The sequence below is a fragment of the Fukomys damarensis genome, unplaced genomic scaffold, assembly GCF_012274545.1.
Source record: "Fukomys damarensis isolate Sample0158 unplaced genomic scaffold, DMR_v1.0_HiC HiC_scaffold_9, whole genome shotgun sequence".
NCBI classification, from domain to species: Eukaryota; Metazoa; Chordata; class Mammalia; order Rodentia; family Bathyergidae; genus Fukomys; species Fukomys damarensis.
Genome location: NW_022900921.1, coordinates 36,297,877 through 36,306,056, shown reverse-complemented (window position 1 = coordinate 36,306,056; position 8,180 = coordinate 36,297,877). Strand labels below are relative to the sequence as shown.

General features: G+C 33.2%; 1 non-coding gene across 1 annotated transcript; it reads left to right on the top strand.

Annotated features, from left to right (window-relative positions):
- The first annotated feature begins 3,599 nt into the window (after window positions 1-3,599).
- LOC117285398 lies at window positions 3,600-3,763 on the top strand. Its single transcript, XR_004516451.1, has one exon. It is a non-coding gene; the product is annotated as a U1 spliceosomal RNA (small nuclear RNA).
- The last annotated feature ends 4,417 nt before the right edge of the window (window positions 3,764-8,180 follow it).

Sequence of the window (8,180 nt, the reverse complement as noted above, 5' to 3'; positions counted from 1 at the left end):
TTTATTTCGTTTCCTGGCTGCAATGTCAACTTGCAAAGATGAAGATCAGGCAGAATTCCAGGAGCCATAGTCAAAGCACCTGCAGGCTGCATGTTTTTCCAGAACATGAAAAGGAATGATAGAATTAAGAAATGCTGTAGTCAGCTCACATAATGAAGATAAAAATGATAATTAGCCTTGTGGTAATTTGAATTAGTCAACTAAATCTTGTTGTTCTCTGAGACATTTTAGCAATATATTTTGAGTGGTTTAATCTGTTGGGATTTTTGTCTTTTTAAGAAATAGAAGGTAATTAGAAATAGAAGGTAATTTATTTTCAAAATGAAAATAAATTGACACATTTATTCATAGAAATTTTGGCTTCGGTAGAACTGAGCATTAGCATGGCCACAAGTATAATCCAGTATAAAAGAAAACTACATCTCTTCAGGGACATGAGCATCCAGTTCTAATTTTATTGCTGCAAAGTGATGTTACATTGATGTGTACATTATGAAAAGCTACCATTATGAAAAACTCCATCTTCAATTTTGATAATTTAAAATATTTTTTAAATTGTAATTGTAAACTAATCACAGTTTAACTTTTAATTAGTGCCATTTATAAAACACACTCATTTATTTGAGTAGTGTTAGAAGAGCTGATGAGGGACACATTGGTTTTGTCATGATACCAATTTGAATTCACATTTATCCCATAGTAATTAATAACCAATGCAAAATATCTCATCTAATTCCCAGAGGATTTAAGCATATACACAAATCTCCAAAAGTGGAACTGAATGTGTATTAGGAGCTTATTCAGACATGTCTCTAAAATGACTATTAGCAAGCCCACATCCATTTGATTATTTAAGGTGATTCATATGAACATAATTTTAAGTATGCATATGAAATATTCTTTTTAGGGCCAAAATGTCTTAAATTTATCAATACATCGAGCAAAGTGTACAGACCAATATAAATCTCTATAGAGAAAGAATTATTTCAAGTAGTTATTCGAAGTATTTCTACAAAATACAAATCTATGTAATTTCATGGTTAAGAGCTAGGCTGTGAATTTAGATAGAGATCTTCTGGCAGTTTGTTATTTGTTAATTGTGTAGTTTTGAAAAGTTTCCTAATATTTCTACACCTCATTTATTAATGTGCAGCAAGGGGGAACTCTAAATTACATCAGAATATTGTGCCTATTAAATACACCTGAAATTCTTAATATAATACCTGAAACAATGAGGATATAATAAGGTTTAGCTGTTATTTGCTACTATATTTTTGTTAGAATATACCTTTAAGGAACACACATGGTGGGCCAACCACCATATTAGGAATCAGGGATAAAACACTTGATCTTAAACCAAAAGGCTGAGAAGAGATAGGAATTAGGGATAAAACTATGAATGATATGATTTCCTGTTTTTGACTTCCATTGGAAAAGCAGCATAGTTGTGTACTCAAACTGTTATGGATCTGTTACCAGGAAGATTTGTTAAAATGGAGATGGCTGAACCCCACTCACAGATAGTGCCATTTAGTTTGTTGAGGTGAATCCTGAGAACGTGCATTTTTAACAAGTTCCACAGCAATGCTGACATTTCTTGGCTGTGCACCACAGTTTGAGAACCCTAACCTGACTGATAACCCCTGATGTAATGAAAGTAGTTGATCTTTCGGAGGTGTGAAGAGTGGGACAGGGACACAATTACTATGCCTAACATTGGGGTTTAACATCTCTGTTTTAGAAGAGAAGATGCCTGAGGTGATAATCAGGGAATAAATATTAACCAGATGTGCAGAGGAGTATTGTGTGCATCGGCATCATATGGACACTGTTATGTGTAGGAGAATTTCTGGCTCTTTGAAAAATACTCCCTTGCTTTCAATTCATACATAATTTATTTCTTTTTCTGAAGTACACTTTCGTGATGCTTGTCTAGCCTATTATATGGTAATAAAATGAAATTCGTACTTGTCTTGAAAAATAACTGAAAATATTGTGAAGTTAAAATCATTAATGATCCTAAACTTTGACCTAGATGATTAAGTTCCAATATCAGTATTTCCTATTCCTGTTATTTTTTCAATAGTAAGTATAAAATCGGATAGATAAATATTTTTATAATTTTGTAGTTTTATGTAACTAAAACATGGACTTAAATATAATTGCCTGAATTTATTTTGTGGTTTAACAGGCAGAAAGGTATATTTTTTACAGAAAGTAAGTACTCAAATTAGGTGCTTAAATGACTAACTTTTATTGTTTTTAAAATTATTCATTGTTTTAAAAAATAATTAATAATTTCATTAGTTTTGTATAATTATGAAGGCAAAATAAAGAAGTAAGATCTACCATTTAATTTCACTATCTGGGAATAAATTCCATTAACATTTGAGATTCTCAAACTCAGATATTCTTTATAAGAACTTGAGAATAGAAAGTCAATTGGAAATGATTTTTTTTTTTTTTTTTTTTTTTTTGGTATCACTGGGGTTCAAACCAGGGCCTTATGCATGCAAGGCTAGGTAAAAGCTCTACCACTGAGCTTTACCACCTGCCCTAGGACTAATTTTTTTTAAACTACCAAAACATAAGAAGATATTTAGAAATCATACATTTGATAAGGGCTTAATATCCAAAATATAGGAGGAACTCAAACAATTCAGTAGCAAATTCACAAAAAACCTAGTTGAAATTAGAAGAAAGATTTGAATACAAATTCACACATTTTTTTCTTTCTGTTATTTGTTTGTTTGTTTGGTACTGGGGGTTGAACTCAGGCCCCTGTGCTTGCGAGGCAGGTGGCGAAACCACTGAACCAAATCCCTGGCCCTGAATACAAATTTCTTCTAAGGTATACAGATAAAAAACTAACAAGCTTGTGAAAAAACACTCAACATCACTAACTGTCAGAGAAATACAGATCCAAACCACAGTGAGTTATCATCTCACCTAGTTATAATGACCATTGGCAAACAAACTTGTACTCACAATGACTCAGAGCAAAAGTACCTCCTGCTGGGAACATACAGCCTGTTAAGGAACAGTATGCAAGCTTCTTAAAAGAATAGAACTAGACTACTATATGATCTAGGAGTCTTAATTCTCTGTCCAAAGGAATTGAAAATAGTATGCTTAATAGATATGTGCACTTTCATATTCACTGTAGCATTACTTGTAATATCCAAGATATGAAGTCAATCTACATGCCTAGCAACATTTGAACTGGTAAGGACAATGGGATACATTACACAGTGGAAAACCATGCAGACAGAAAAAAAGAAATTCAGTCATGTGTGACAAAATAGACCTAGCTGAAAGATATTATGCCAAGTGAAATAAGCCAGGCCCTGAGACAAATACTGCATCATCTCAATTATACACAGAATTTTAAAATATAAACTTACAGAAGTAAAGATTAGCATTCAGGTTACCCATATTGGGAGGCTGGTGGTGTTTCAAGGGCTCAAAGGTTCAATTTGATAGGAGCAATAATAGAGATCTATTGTACAGCGGGGTCACCACACAATAATAATGTACTGTAAATTTTATAAATAGAACACTAAAAAGTTGAATCTTGAAGCCTAAAGAAATGAGGCTCTACATTTTCCTGGCAGGGGCAATACCGTGATCACAAAAGTGGTTTTCCCAGGGTGAGGCTTATCCAGTGCACTCAGGATGTGCTTATCCCTGCAATTTCCCCAAATGTGGGAAACTTGACTACATAATTTGTGGTAGTGGGGGACTGTATTCATGCTTTCTACTGTTAAAAAAATTAAAATAAAAAACAAAAATATGAGGCTTTGCAATTTAAAGTTGAATTTTAATTTTAATGAACAGATTAAATCTCAAAATAACTTCTTTTTTTTGGGGGGGAGGTACTGGGGATTGAACTTGGGACCTTCAGCCTGTGAGGCAGGCAGCGGAACCACTGAGTTAAATCCCCGGCCCCCAATAACTAACTTTTAAAAACTTTTTTCATGCTATACATGATTTTTAGGAAAATCTGATATTAATTTACTCTGAATTTAAACAATAAAGCATCTGAAGTGAAACTAAAATGTGCTTTTTGAAATTCAGATATGTTTAGTACAGATGTAATTTCTCCATTTTGGTCTTTATCTTCAAATTCTGATTTGTGTTACTTATGTTACTATTTTTACATGATTAGCATTTATACATTTATACCATGTTTGCTTCAGGCAGGAAAATTTCCTTATTCATCTTCCAATTTTGGCAAATTCCTGAGGATATGTTTTTTTACGTAATCTGTCACTTTTTATTCATCAGATCTTTCTTTTCCATGCTTTAGAGATAAAAAATATATAGTCACTGAATATTCTTTTGAAATCATTGCCTGTTTTTTATTTCTTTGTCTTTTTGGTTGTATTCTTTCTTTCCATTTCACCTTTCCTCAGGATTACTTATAATGTGTTTATATTTTAGTTATATTTCCTTTATTGTTTAATATATATAATTTAAGATACTCTTGTACTATAATACTCTCTTCATTTCTTTCAAGACAGTTTTAACTTCTTTTCTTACCTAAATTCTCTTTTTGTGTCTTCTCATTTTAAACAAAGAAGTCACCAATAATTTCATTAAAATGAGAGAAATTGATGTCTTTGAATTTATTCTCTAATTTCTAAGATATTTCTCAAAATAACCTAGAGAAGTTGAAGATTATTCATCATTTTATGTTTGTTCTTTTATTTCCTCTTTTCCCAGGATTTACTTTTGTATTCTATTTGTCTGTGTAGTGGTACTTACTTAGAAAATTTTTTCTTCTTTTAACCAGCTTTTGAAGTTAGGGACGAAAGGCATTTTCCATCTAGGATTTTTGTGTAGAGTATTTCCTTACTAATTCTATCATTCCTTTTGATTTTTCAACTCAGTGTTTGTCAATTTCTTTCACTGAGACTCTGAATTTATTGCACATAAACTAAGAAGGAAAGAAAATAGATCCTATTAATCTTATAAGAAAGTAATCAACACTGAGACCAACTGTATAAGCTTGCTTGATAATAATTACAAAACATAGCATGATATTTTAAAATGATAATAAAAACCCAAGGTAGCTCCTGGTTTATGAGACGTCAATCATGAACCAACTAGGAAAACTTTAATAAGTAAATTACAAATACAAAGATAGACACATACATATCTTAATTTCTTTTCCATCCCCTTTCTTTCCCCTCTCCTCCCCCTTCCTCCATCTCTTAATTTTCTTCTCCTTTAAGAAAGATCTATCTCCCTATTTCCTTCCCATTTTCGGTCTTTAATTTTATTATTTATTTATACTTTAAATTTTTCATATAAGAAAAACAATGTGATATTTAAGCTTGTGTGTCTGATTATTTTGCCTAACATTATGGTCTCAAGGTGCATTCCTTTTCCTACAAATAATTCAAGTTTATCTCTATGGCAGAGTAATATTCCACGTTGTATAAATAGCATATTTCTTTATCTATTCATCTGTTGAAGGACATATAGGATACTTCCAAGATTTAGCTATCATTCTTTGTGCTGCAATAAGCATGGTTATGCATATGACACTGTAATATGATATTTGGAAGATACCTAGAAGGGAAACAGCTGGGTGAAATGGAATTTCTAGTTTCGATATTTTTAGGACTCTCCATACTCATTTCCATAGTGATTGTAACAGTTCAAATTCCCAGCAACAGAGCAGAAAGGTTTCTTTTCCTCAAGCCTTTCCAAGATTTGTCATTATTTGATTTCTTAATGATGCCCCAAAAGCAAAGAGATAAAGCTATGGGTGTAAGGGGTGGGGACAAAGGGAAAAGGGATGAAAAAAGGAATTAAGATGTATTATAGATGTACCAGTTTCCCACAAGGAATGTAAACATTGTGGATTACAACTATGTACTAATAAAAACTAAAAATAGGCGTTAAAGTGAATATTTATTTAGAATATTTAAGGAGCAACAAATTGCAAATTTTAAAAAGCAGACAAATATCAGAAAAGTTATAAAATTTATATTTTAGCAAAATAATTGCCCATACCCTTTTTTCAATTTTTTACTTCAACCTTTAAAAGCCACTTGAAATGATTATGATTTTAAAAGACTAAAAGAGTATTCATAATTTATTAAAATTTGTTTTATATTATTTTTAAATTTTAAAATTTTCTTTCAGCTTCATAGCTCAGTATCATAGTATCAGATAACTGTACTCTTGTTCATTATGGGAGGAAATTGCACTAAGATTTTCTGCTTTTACAAGATATAAGATGTAGGGGGATTTCCTACAGCCTAGATCTTCATGCTTTACATTTTAAAACTGCTCCCCACTGGCCCTCATCTTCCCAGTGCCTGCTGCAGAGGGAATCTGTTAGCTCTGTGACACTATTTTCCACCTCTGTGTCTCAGGAAGGAACGAAAACAAAGAGCTGAAAAAGGAACCCTGAAGCTACAGCAACGCTGGGACAGCTGAGAAGAGATCAAATGTGCAGAGACAAGACCGTGATCCAAATGTGACCAAATGAATCAGACTTGGGCATTCCCAGCTCAGCTACTTCAGAGCCACTGCAATTGCACATAAGCAGGAGCATGTGGAAGGGTAAATTAGAGAGGAAAGAAACGGAATATGAACTAAGAATATGAACTGATTTTGATTAGTTTCCTACTTTTGCAAACCCTACAAAAACATGTAGAGAATATTGCTGCTAGGGCAAGTTGAAGGAAAGGCTCTGGTGTTGCCTCTTCATTGTCATGTTGCTTCATTCACAGATGAGTTAGAAGGCAGACAGAACAGCGAAGCACCTTCTTTGACTTCATTTCTGAAAACCAACAGGAGGACGTGGTAAATGTGACAGAACAGTGGAAGACCACCATTACCTCCAGAATTAGGGTAATCAGATCTAATGAGCAAGTGGCAGAGACCCCTGTAGGCAGGTTCTAATACCCACCCACCCAGTATATGATGCCGGCCTGAGAAAAAAGTACACTAAGAGACAGAACAAGGAGAGAAAGCAGAGTACCAGGATGACCAATGCTGGTACAACCAACAAAGGCCCTGGACAGTCCCAGGCACTGACTTTTACTGGCAATCAATTGTGTTAAAGGAGAGCTTTGAGTGTAAATTAATGTAAATAAGGCTCATAAAGGACAAGACAAACATTCTTGAATTAGGAACAAAACAAACAAAATATATAGTTATAATTAGAATATTGTCCTTCTAGTCAGAAGGTTTTAGTTGTGGGAATGGAATTTGGGTGCGAGTTACTCTGACCTTGGCCAGACTCGCTTCTCTGAACAAGCCAATTGTGCGGTTAACTCTTTACAGCCTGCTTTGGGCATAATCAATATTACAGTCTTCTGGAAGCAAGATGAACCTTTAAGAAGAAATTCTGTTCAACACTGCGTTTTGCAAATTACATAATCTCTTCATTGACTTTATATTAGTACTTATTTTATGTCATATCTATTTACAACTGTGTATTTATCCTTGATAGTAAGAGCAGGAAGAAGAGAAGGAATTATTCTTTTATTTTATTCTGAATTTGAGATACTAAACCTCTAAATTTCCTGTCAACTGAGATTTTAGTTGGTTTTTTATTTGCCATTAAAATGAAATTTAATATTGAACTTTTATTTCCACTGTTTATTTTCTTCCATTTAATTTAAGTGTCTCAAAGGAGTGGTTGATGTAGCATTCATTTTTGTTTATTCCCTTCAGTGCCAGCCTTATAATGATCACTTTATAAATATTGCTTGCCTTATGGTAGGTACAATACTTCTAAACTCATCTTATTTTACTTTATTTCCATATATTTAATGGCTTCACTTACTTTGTCACTCATACATTTTTCCTCATAACCATGTTTGAAAATATGAAAGGCATAGATAGTCAAGAGGTCTGTGGAGGGTAGGATGTAGTTTAGCTGGAGAGCACTTGCTTGCATACACTAAGTCCTGGTTCAGAGGAAATGGATGGAGTTACACTACCCAGACACAATCACTACTATTTCAGTGTATTTATTTCAGTGTTTTTCTTATGAATTTTACATTGTCGATTTCATGTTAGATATGAAATCTGGGCCTGTTTTATCAAATTCAAACCTGCACACAATTTAAAAATGAAATGAAGCTTTTTCTTTTAATACTACAAATTGAACCCAGAGCCTTTGCACTAGGCTACATCCCTCCCTACTCCTGAAT